The sequence below is a fragment of the Trichogramma pretiosum genome, unplaced genomic scaffold (genome assembly GCF_000599845.2).
Source record: "Trichogramma pretiosum strain Unisexual culture from Peru unplaced genomic scaffold, Tpre_2.0 scaffold47, whole genome shotgun sequence".
Lineage (NCBI taxonomy): Eukaryota > Metazoa > Arthropoda > Insecta > Hymenoptera > Trichogrammatidae > Trichogramma > Trichogramma pretiosum.
The window spans coordinates 531907-545104 of NW_019640859.1; positions in this window are offsets into that span (position 1 = coordinate 531907).

Below are 13198 nucleotides of genomic sequence, written 5' to 3' on the forward strand. Positions count from 1 at the left end.
GGGGGGGGGGGGGGGGGGGGGGGCGGTGACGACGGCAGCTTTTTGTCGCGGCTCTTTGTAAATTTTCCTTTCGTAATTATAAACACTACATTCGGTGACTTATAATTATGCCGCCTTTATCTTTGTTCCTCGAGTGAATAAGTGCATCATTTTTTCTCTTCTTTTGCGTCGTTACGTAATTACACCTGAAGCGCTACGGGCTCGATCGACAGAAAGGAAAACAACTTCATGAATTCAGTTTGTTTTGACATGCAGCAAAGGTATTCGTATATGCTGTACGAATAAATTTCGGAGAATCGAAAATAATAGGCTCTTTTGATATAAAATTAACTTTTTCCAACTGTTAAGATGTGTACTTAAAAATTTTGCGCTTAATTGTATTTTACATTACTTTCATCACTAAATGATAAAATTCTTGACGAGATAAAAAGTCAAAATTCGTCAAATATTTTCATGAATTTTCACGCTCTGTGATAATTTTTTCCGTCTTTTTTTTCGTCAAATCTGCACTCGCGAGCCCCGGTATACGTACATGCGCTCTTTCATTGTTCTACTTAAAAAGGCGGCTATTTTCCGTAAAATTATAGACGCTAATAAAAGGCTCTGCAGTTATTCACGCGATACTTCATACTTATTACGGTCGAGAAGCTACTAAAAAAGAAGAATATGCGAGAAAAAAATAAACGAATTATAAAAAAATTAACGATCGCGGGTATATAAGGCAAGTTGATATTTATGAAAAGATATTTATATCGAGAAAGGAAGTAACACAAAAAATGGAAACAAATGATTACTCGTTGACCGCGAAGTAAAAACAACTATTAAGCTCTGAACTCTGAATTATGCGACATTTGGGAGACGTTTAAACTAATATCGTAATCTAATGAATTCATAGCACTTTAGCTCTGTGGATATATCATATTATTATATATGACGGCCGTGCGGTGCAGCAGCAGCCGTGGGAGCAGTACGGTATCCGCAGAGATAGACCGAGAGAATACATATGACACATAATTATTACAGAGAGTCGCGCGAGATCGAGTGGCTGGAAAATGAGCGAGTAAAAATGTCAGCGCGTATCTAGGTATATATAACGTAGAGATTATTATAGCGTGACTCGTCGTGTATGTTTCCCCGCGCGCGCGCACACACACACACACACACATTACTGGGCAATTAATTTACCAGCACGCGCAAGGGTACCGGCACAATGGTCTTGTTTCATAATGTACGTTAAAACGTCCTATATAGCTGCGAAATCGTAACTGCCGAAATTATGGCCGCGATTATTTCGGCTGCTGCAGGGACCCTAATATGCATCTGTGCGGCGAAAACCATCGGTCATAAATCTCTCGCATAATTTTGGCCCTTTGATACGATTTAACGCGCGATTGTGCAGTCGTATTTTTTACCAAATATAACTTCAAACGGAGAATGTTTAAAAGTCTAGCCGAGCCTATATAGGCTGCCGAAACGGTGAGATCGGGCTACTGCTGATTCAGTGGCTGTAAAGTCGAGCGCGCGGCAGGTGAAAAGAAAACTTGTGTATACCTGCAGTAATACTCGCCCTCTTCGTCTTGCCCCTTTCGCTCGCAAACGTACACTGCTATTTATCAGTTCGAGCCAATCAGCCGTGTACAAGCGAGCGTACGCTTTACACGTATTTGCGAGCTCTTTTACGCGGCGCATGACTTTTCATACTTCCCTTTTAGCTTTAGAGCACACACACACACACATACACACCCACCCACGCACTCAGCTAAACGGCTTATTTTGCCGACTTTGGTAGTTTTCCACCTTCCAATTTAATACCTACAAGTGTTCTTCGTTGCTCTCCTGCTGCTTCTACTTCTTCTTCTTCTTCTTCTTCTTCCTCTTTCTGTATCTTCCACCTTTTCTACTCCGCCTAAAACTTACGGCGTTTGTGTAAAACCCTTTCGCTGACGTAGGCTTTAGCTTATTCGCTCGCATACACGTGTGCAGCGCAGCCGAGTCGTGCTGCGCGTGGCGGTGATTTGATGATTTATACGCTCGTGTCGCTTCGAATTTAGAGGAACGCGAGAAAGGGGATGGCGAGGAGAGGAGGACGAGAGACGAAAAAAGGCGGGCAGGGTGCTGCTTCTGCACACTTTTGACGCCGAAATATGCGCGCGGCTTCTTTGATTTATAAGGCCAACGTTAACAGCGGCGCGCCAGGTGAACAGGAGATTTTTTACTGTTTTTAGCCTCTCCTTCGCAGCCTCTCGCGCTATGCTCTATACATTGTTGTACTTGGAATTTCGCGTATGTTTTATGTCTCGTACGAGTCCTCGCTACTACCACTAGCATTACTATGCCTTTTCCTGCATCAACCCGCACATTACTGCTGCTGCTGTGCGTTACTCGCTTATCTAGACGAGAGTTTATGAAAAATATTTCGACTAGATACATATTTTTACCTTTTCACCTTTCGTGCATGCAAGTTCGTAACGAATACACACGTGTGAACGCATATTTTTATAATTTTTTCTATGTCGGATGACAGAAGCATGAATTTTTGATTATTTAACAATTTGATGAATATATGCGTTTGCTTTTATCGCAAAAATTCCAATATTAAACGTGATTAATACTTTTCTGAAAATAACAGATTTTATATTGACATGTAGGATAAATTGATCACTGTTACATTACTTTAAATTCTTGAAATATTGATTCTTGATTCAATAAATATCTGAATAATGTATCGTTTTTTCACATCATAAATTCTTGCACATTACAAACAATCTCGCACCATCCATAATGTGACAAAAGAAAGATAAATTGTCCGATAAAAATTAAGCTCTCAACCGATGTAATTTCTTCAACATAATTTCCACTGGGGTGAAATAATGTAATACATGAATAATGGATAAACCTCTTGAGCTGAATGAAAAATACACCAAAGTACTCTAGTCGCTCGAAATTATAAAGCAGAAGCAAAAAATTTATGATAAAATATATGTGTATAGAGTGAAAATGAAGAAGTCTCAGGGGGTCACGCGCGAATGCATCTTCGCACTCGTGAATCATCGATAAAATTGAATATCGATAATTTTTCCGGAGGGAATCTCGAGAACTACAGCGAGAAGTATATAATACTGGGATGCTCGTTTCCATTAACATTTCATCCAGAAATCAGAATTTCAATATTCAGAGAGAGAGAGAGAGAGAGAGAGAGAGCCGCGGCCGAGAGCTTCGTCGTATACGTCGTCATCCGCGTTGTCGTTGGTGTACTACAGGAACCTCAGAAATTAAAATAAAATGCTCACCCTAAAAAAAAGAGAGCAGCAGCAGAAGCAGCAGAGAATGCTAGGGATAGAACAGAATTTTGCGCGAGAGCGAATCAATTTTTCGCCCGTGAAACTTTTATATAATTCAGAAGCATGGAGAGTTTGCGAGAGGCTTTTATCGCGCGTTATATATAGCACACGAGAGAGGTTCACCTTTCCGCGTAGCCGGCAACATTGCGATCTTTTATTTTTTTTTCACTCTTCTCCATCCCGTATCTCCTTCGCTCTAATTTTTTTCACGTGGAACATTTTGAGAGCTTACGCTGAAAATTCAGTTCCGCTACATGCGCGCCACCACCCGCAAGTGTCCTTTTGGTATACGAATCTCGCTGCCGAGTAAATACATGCAATAACTATAATTAAATGCTCCGATATCAATTTTTTGCTTGAATAACAAAATGCTGGCTTCGTTTGCAAAGCGCATATATCGCATAGCCGCGGCGGTTTTGTTTTTGATATTTATGGTACACCCACTTGTGCGAGCAACGCGCGCGCACTGCTCGAACACAAAATTGCAGCTCTTTTAGAAGCAATAACGGGCTCTAAACTGCTTGTTTATGGTTATACAGTGCACATATATACGCGCGCGGAATGGCTGCGCCGGGTAAATGATCGAGTGCATAAAATGTCGAGGTACAAAAAAGAGAAAAAAAATATAAGTCGTGAAGTACGAACGAGCTCTAAAACAGCAGAAAAGCACCTGCAAAATGACTATCCGATATCCTCCGCTACTCTTTTTTCTTTATTTTTATTTTCATTCGCCTGTGGCTGGGTTAAAAAAAAAATTATACTGTAAGCTGAAAACACCAGAACAGATAAGAGTATTTTTTTGCACAGATTGTCTATTATTGTGAAGAGGATCGCGAGAGCCAGCGATTAAAAACGAGTCGCAAGGAATTAAAAGCTCGATCGGAGACCCGTGTTATCGAGTATTTTCTTCGATTAAGACACGTACGTAATAATAATTCATAACTGCAGTGCGCATAGTTCCACAGAATCCTTTTTAGAGGCAAATTTTGATGCGGACAAAGACTGAACGTGACATTTAACAATTGATACACGGTTGCGTCTTGGAAGTGAATTAATTTAATTCTCTTTAATTGGATTGTTTAATGTAATTTAATTCTCAAAAGATTCCATTAGCTTTCGGGGTGGGAGAAAATAGGAAAAGGCGAGAGAGAGAGAGAGAGAGAGAGAGAGAGAGATGAGCAAGCTGTTACCCCCCGAGAAGAAGCTTTCACATTTAATAAACTTTAATTGACTCGAGCCATTCGCAAGAGCTTTCAAAGTTGCTCCTCTCCCACTCGTGAGCTAAATCATACAGACAGATGACTATAATCATCAATACTTGAAACGTATAATATAACTAGACGTTTAAGACGCGCTCCGCGCGTATCAATTTTTTTATTTGTGTTTTGAGGTTAGCAACTTTCAGGCGCGCTTCGCGCGCGTACATCTTTCAGTCAGTTTCGAAAAAGTTGCTATTATGACCGTAGATGTCACTTTATTACGTTTCGACTCGAGTCAAAAGTCAGTCGACCAATCAGAGGCCGAATAGATTGGCTTCACTTTTAGGTCCATCTCTTTTTTATAAGTTAGATAATCGCGTAATGTTGGGCTCTGAAGAATAAGCAGCGCGCGTGCAGCTTCGATCGTTGAATTATTTACGAGCTAGCTATGATCGTCTTTATCGTGAAATATTAGCGAGCTTGCGAGCATTGAATTATTTCAACGTCTTATACAACGTCGATATATAAGGATGGATACACTGTAAAAATTATTCGTAAATTTCGAATACTTTTAATGAATGTTTATAGCGAAATATTCAAACATAGTTTACAAAACTTTAATTTATTTCATTTTATTTAATTGTGAACTAAGGTAATCGTATTGAAAATTTCACGTATTTAAAATTTTTTCGGGTACGTATTAGTTCATAAGTTATCGATGGATGGCGTCTGACCAAATTCTTGTAATCCTAACAAAAAAAACAAAGTTTTGGTACTAAGCATTCCTCGACTATAAAGACTTAAGAACTTCTATTTGGAATGATACTCATTGTGTTCTTACCCTGCCTTGCACCTAAAAAGACCACTAACCAGAGACAAATTCTCAAAATGTGAATCGCTGCTAACGCAATACATTGCTAAACTTTATTGAAAAGGTTTTCATGGCAATACTTGGATAAAAAATGACTCAATGCATCTGCATCTGCAGACCCTTGCTGTATGGCATGATTGGGACAGAGCGTGGCGGTGCGAATATTTCAAAACCGTATAATTTACTTTCCCGATATGAATTTCACGGATCTTATGGGGCGAACGAAGTTATATCGCATTCGGTAGATCAGAGAAACGCTCATATAGCTCTATTCATTTTTGAAGGACACACGAGGAAAAAAATTTCGTCTTCGCATCGATTTATTTGCGCCTTTTTATTTTCACGACGTAGTAAAGTAAAGTATATACTACACGCGCGGGGCTCGACGTATCCGAGAAAGAGTGTGAGAGCGCAGCTGAAACGAAGCGTGAAAAAGTTAACAGTGACAGAGCTGACGCTTGGATTTAGTGTGGTCTAGAGCTTCGACGTGTTATACCTACCAACACACACACACACACACACACGCACACTCGATGTTGCAGCTCAGTATACGTTAAATCGACAGAGTCGCGCGCGTGCACGCGTTAACGACACGTACACTGTATAGAGGTGTAAATTCGATGGCTAATCGAGTTTCGCTTTTTTTCGCTCCGTGGGTGTTGCTGGTGGTGGTGGTTTTTTGACATATTTTATACCGTGCGCAGTGAGCGCTTTACACCGATATCCTGTTTTCTCATCGCTTGCACTCGAACTGCGAAACATAGAGCGCGTGATACGCCGGTGACGTCTATCGAAGTAGACTAGACGTAATACTCGAGGAATATTAGACGAAAAAATGCCGTATCGAATATCGTGCGCATGGAGAAATTCGAAAAATTTTCTTCCACAAACGCTTTTTTACATCGGCTTTTACGTGTATCGGATATTTTACAACTTCGTCAACCGAATTTCATAGCGCTTTAAATTTTCTTCATACTTTCTCTCGTCCTTTTTTCCTTTTATACACGGTATATACATTATAAAGTCACTTTTGTAACGAAAATTAAAGACACGAGACCGCGAACAAAATTTACATGGAAAAAGCTTTAGGTGACTGTGTAAATAATTCGTTAATTTATTTCGGTCTGCGATACAACAGCGGTACAATGACGCTCAAGTCATAATAATCTATAAGAACACCTCGTTTGTTAAAATGTACTTAAAGCAACAAAGTTTTCTGGGCTGCGCCATTGCTGCGGCTGCCACTGCTACTCAGTCTCAAATGCTCGTCGTCGTCGTCCACACAGCTCCGGCTTTTGAACTTTTGGCTGACCCACGGCCTCCTCCCCTTCCCCTCCTCCCCTGACTCGACGATGTTCCGTCTCCAAAGTTTGCACTTATAGCTTTTGAGGCCACACGTACTTATGTACACTATTATATACACGGCGTGCGTGTATATACACGCGAGCCTCTGTATATGTATAAGCGAGCAATTTGACCAACTCTCCTCTCTCTCTCTCTCTCTCTCTCTCTCTCTCTTGCTCGAAAACTCCCCCAAAACTCGACTATATCTTTGGACCTATTACAAGAAATAAAAACATTTATAAAACTGCATTATAACAAAAAAGCGAGCTATGTGCAAGTAAACATTCCATTAAGTGGGTTGCAAAATTTTTAAAAACATCACTAGAGATTTTTATCCTAGCGTAAAATCGAACAAATTTTAAGAGAGCATCTCTCTTTCTCGGTAAGGAGATCGGAGCGTATAAAATAATGTAGGAACTTTTTTACGTTAGGATTCCGGAAAACTTTGCGCGTCAAGCTGTTCCGCGAAGAAAAATTAAAAAAACGATAAGCGAATGAAAAAGAAAACCGCCATACGACGAGTGCCACTACAATGTGCAAATTAAAACGAGTTGCCGCTCGAAACGTTTATACGCCGTTCTTGAAAATGAAATGAATGTTCGTTTGCACTCGCGGATAAACTTCGTTGGCGTGCTCGTATACGGCTAAAATGCAAAATATTAACTTGCGGTATGAATCTTTTTACATAAAGTGCAAAAGGAAGAAGGAGTGCAAAATTTTAAACATTTAAGGTGGTGTCGAGTCAAAAATATGTTATGATCAAATATCCACGGTTGAATCGTTTCACGTACTTGGTATTCCGACGTGAAAGCTCATCTTGAATGAAAATTGCTCAAGCTTTGCGCTTGGTATCCTCTTTGAAATCAAAACTATATTAAAATTTACTATACGTTTGATTATAAAACTGTCAGAGATGAAAAAATTAATGATACGCTGGATCAAACGTGAATCATCAAATTAAAAATAAAAGTCAGTTTCAGTTTCAAGATGAAAGAAAAAAAAATGTTTTTCATTAATCACCGTAAACAATTTGCTAATTGACCTCAATTTTGCATTAAAAAGTCAACAAAGGTAATCAGCATGTGCTTAAAATTAATCAAATATGCGTTCCTACTCACGGTGTAACGCTTTGCACAGTGTGTATTAACTAACGTTTAATTTTTTACTCAGACCCTTTCTCATGGCTAATTATTGAAATTTGTTGAAAATCTTGACAGCTTTCGTAATTTCACGAGAATACGCGAATGTCAATAGCGTGAAAAATCTTGTATAGTTGTTGAAGCGAATTATGAAAAGCTATACGAGTATACACGAAATAATATTCACCCCCCGTTGAAATATGATAATTATGAGAGAACTTTTACACAAGCGTATATATTCACTTTCAATTAAAAATATCTTTAAATAGTTTGAAATGTTTAAAAAACGCTGAGTAGAATTTTAAATATTTGATACTGCGGAGCGGTTGGGGGTATAAAAAAAAGAACAGAAAAAAAAACTGGTGCAGATCACGAGAATATCCAGATGATCCATATATAATCTGAAAGGTAAAACCTCTTTCTGCTGGATGCCTTTGAAAAATTCTCGTCTTTTTCTCTAAATATATACGTCTGCTGTCAGCTATATAGCAGTTGAAAGGGGGTGGGGTCCCCTTTGGCAAGTGCCGCGTGTGAATCGAAACATAATATCAACAGCACATAATGGCCGGACTCGTATACATTCATAAAACTTGTGTGTCGCGCACGAATATTACACATGGGTACATAATGTAAATAATTAAAAATTTTCCCCCGCGTTCCTCAAAAGACTTTTGATTTCAAATATTTACAGTCATGGGCGCGCGCGACAGAATTCCGCGCAATCTCGCAATGAGCCCCCCAAGCTAGTTTGATAAATGAACTTCGAGAGTACAGCTAGCGAGTAGTGTGGCAGTATGTATACAGGGTAATGCGCCGAGTCACAGCATATAACGAGCAAAATCATCAGTGCACAAAATCACTGAGCGAGTATAGTAGTAGTTGCAGTGCAGCAGCAGCAGCAGCAACGCCGGCTATTGCCATAATCATTCTCCTCGTCCGTGGCAGGGCCTAAAGTGCATTAGCCGGTCTGCGAGCGCTAGCTAGCTCGATTACTTTATATAGCTAATCTAATCTAACTGTGTGCCTCAGGTGTCCTGTGTGACCTAGCTTCGTAGTCGTGTAAGGGCTCGGCGAAGTACTGCGCTTGCATAGTATGTGTGTATGTACTTGTGCATATACTTAGGTTGTGCCGTGTGAGCTTTACTTATATACACACACGCACGCAGATATAGCTTCTTGTTGACTCAGCCAAGAAATGGGTCGTGATGTACTGGCATCTCACGCGATGCCTGTTTAAGCATTCAAGTCTGTTGCGCTGCTAGTGTATTGAATCTGAGGAGATAGCATTTATGTATTCCCCCAGCTGAACATTATAAACACCAGATGAACGTATTATCGGGCGTATTTTCTTCTCTCGCATCTTTATAAAATCGCATAATCCATCCGGCTTCGGAAAATAGAGTCACCAAATTTAATGAATATAACACGCGCGATAACGAACGAAGCTGAATTTCGTCGATAATCAAATTTCTCTCTTTCAACGCGCTACTTACATAATATAAGACGGGAACGCGCGCGCGCGTCTGTATAACCGAAGATAAATTAAGTGTTCAATCTGCCGGGGCTTGTGCGAGCGGGTGGTTTCTTTTATCGACCCTCTCTCTCTAGATATAAATGTACTCCGGCCAAAATGAGCTTTCATTCCGGATCAAATTACGGGGGAGTTTTCTTAGTCCGGCTATGAATGTGCCTCTATAAGCCAATTTTGATGAATTGCAATTTCGCAAAAGTATTTTCCTCTATTCAATTGAATATTCATTATAAGCACAAATCTTAAATCAATCTTTTTTCTGTTGCAGGTGAGTCTATCCGACGCTAAATGATTCGTTTGCCTAGTAATATAAGACTTATTGATCGTGAGTAAATTAAGTTAACTATGAATATTTCAAACGTAGCAAAGTGTGAATTTTAATGACACGAATAAATGGTATAATACGTCAAAACATTTCTTTTTATAAAAATAAACTGTAAGATCTTTATTTATAATTTTTTTTCATGTAAATAACATCTCTCCTATACTCACTAAGAAAAATTGTTAAATTACATGTCACGAACCAATTTCTAAATATAAACTTTATTTCAAGAAAATAAAAATATATAGTTAGCTCGCTTACTAAACCAGCTCGATACCCGTACGGCAGCCATTATTCGGCTGGTATCTCGACTTCTAATCGAGTCTGCGAGTTGTTTAACCCGTCATTTTATTCGGGACACTATTTTCTGCGATAGCATCGACTAAACAGAGCCGAAGTAAAGTAAATAAGTATTGCATAGGATATTTTTAGAACTTTATAGTTTGAATTGTAAATTGATAAAACTTTTATTCCAATAAAAGTAAACTATTAAAAAGACCGTGTACAGGCAAGCTTATTTTTACCTTTTTTTTTTCAAGCGTGCCATACGTCAACTTTCAAACGAGAATACGTGATTGATCAATCTTTGTTGTTTACCTACGGAAGAAAAAATGAAAATAAAAATCCAGTGCTGCGCAGTTCTTTCAAACTTGAAAAATTTTGGTTTTAACGTTTTATCAAATTCCGACATTGTTTTGAAAATATCCAAGTATACAATTATTCTACGTCACATTGTGTATAAAATAATTAGAGAATTTTGTACTCATATAATAATATAATAATATTGTTTGTAAATATAAAAAAAAATGAGTACAATAAACATTATTTCTTTGTCATCATTCAGAAATAAATATATGAAGAAATGTTTACTTTTAACAAGCTGTGAAATTCTCAAAGTAATTAACAAAAAATGTGTTACCCGCAGGGCTCGAAAATACAAACATGCGGTACACCGAAAGTACAATAAACCTCTCTGCTCTCTCTCTCTCTCTCTCCTCTCTTGCAGGGATTTCCTAATATTTTACTTCCACTTTGGCTAGCCAGCATATTTTCCGCAAACGAAATGAAATTCAATAATCGCGGACAGTACTTGTGGTCACGGACAGACCAGTCACGATAATTCATCTCGTTGAATGTCAGAACCGGTGCTTCTCTCGTCGTACGCGCGTACAACGTTTAACTTTGCAGATTTTGCTGGCTCAAAAGTTATTAAAATAAATGGTTCATCGATAATTGAAAGTGACTGCGTGTACGTAGTTATATATCGAGTTCTTCTCTTCTATTGTGTGAGTGCATGGGTGTGCGAGTTACATACGTATAATAATCGCGCACACTCGAATCAGAGCTGCTGCAGCTGTTGGGCCCAGAGCGTGCGCGCACGTACGTGTACGATTGTTGATACTACGGATTAAGTGAATCGTTTCATGGTCTGCGCTGCTCTCTTCCGTCTATAATCGAATGATATTTCGCTACTTGTGCCGCCGCCCGATTCGAATATGTATTCAAAATATGTATATGAACTCCCGGGCGGAGCGCGCGCCGGAGTAAATTTGTGTTGATCACGCGCCCGCCCATTTGTATCGTGTATATTCATTTATATAATGCCTCGTCGCTCGGCTATATTCACTGCTGCGCGCGCGGCAATGCCGAGCTCGTATAAATATGCATGCCTCGTGATTCCGTTAAATTCGTTAACCCTGAATCGTGACTTTCGCCGAGTGCTACCTATAATATAAACTCGGCTCCCTCTCTCGCTACAAATCCGTGGAAATTTAATAGTTTCGCTGTAATTGCTATTGCTTTTCTCATCCCAATTTATATTTCCAAGGGATTTTCGTTAACAAAGCTGATCTAATGCCCTTTGTGCTGCCCTCCCAACTTTGCGCGCTGCAGTAAAATCTATTCACGAGTTCATCGTGTAAAGAAGTACGGAGTTATGTTTACCAGCAAATTATTTGTAGTACTCTTGGAGCATCGTTGTTCTTTATTATAAACTTTTGATGCAACATTTGATTTGGTAAAAGTGATTTGATTAACTGTAAATATTATACTTTGTTATTCCTCGTAAAAAATAACAATTGTTCGGTGAATTATTTTTAAAATTGATTGAAATGTCTCGTACAAGTGAAATAATTAATTCATATTAAATTTTCTCGTGAAATAGATAGAACATGAATTAATGAAGTAAAATTCGTGCAACTAGACGATTTTAAAATTATCTATCGACATATATACTGAAAGCTCTCTAGCGAATAAATATGATTCGTTTTCGAGAGTCTCTTTTTACACCTCTCCAATTATACTCTCGCATCATTTGAAAGTCAGCATCGTCATTTGCAAGAGTAAAATTACAATATTACAAATAGATACACCTACGTACATCAACATGTGACGAAGCACTATTAGGTGTAAAAGCTCTCCTGTTCGCAACTGCATATATAGCCCGTGGCCACCGTGTGCTGCGCGATCAATGTTGCGTGAGCTAGACGATTCATACACATACACATACGTAACACTATATACACGCACACAATTTTATACATGCACTTTCGGTGTGCACACATTCTTACAAGCACACGCACACACACTCACATATATATAGCATGCATAATTCATAATAGTGATTTCCTACCCTCGCTTCTCTACTACTTGATATGCATTTACGACCCGGAAGACTACGTTCACCTCTCGCATATGTACGCACCGAGTGACAGCAGCAGCGACTCACTCTCTCTCTCTCTCTCCCTCACCTAGTTTTTGTCTATATCTATTTCTGGCAATTCTTGCAGATTTTCTTACTTTTTTTTCCTATATATCGCTGTATCGCTTCTTTTCTTTCGCCTCTCGATCTTCCGATATAACGCAAGTTCACCTTCATAATTCACGTTTCGAAAGATATTTTTTCGTTCTGCTTGCGCGCGACATGCATACGCACGACGCTCTTCCTTTGTCATTTTTAATGAAAAGCACGCTCGAGTGATTTTTCTGTAGCGAAAACATAAATTTCAGAGTACACTTTTGGATGTCGTCTCTCGGATTAGTTGCTACGACCAGCACGAGCCAAGAGTTAATAAAAAACAAGGTCATGAATTTATAACAATTGATTATCGACAATCACCAATAGCGCTGACGGTTATTGCATTCAATCAGTCTTTTCTTTCGCTTCTCCTTTTTTCTTTTCCAATTTCTAATTTATCTCGTTCCACTGTACGGACGAGGAATTCAATTCATTCGGCATTCCGTTCATTCTTTTCCCTATTTTATATTGGCTTTGTTTGTTCACCCTATTATCTGCGAATAAAACGTTGTCTATTTCTTCCAACTTATACATTTTCGCGGCTTGTTTTGGTATTCCTTCAAGTTTGCTTAACCGTAGCTTTCGCTCTCTATCTCTTCCTTTTTTTCCTCGCTCCTTTCGGAGCTTCTCATTGGTTATCTTTTTTTTCGTATA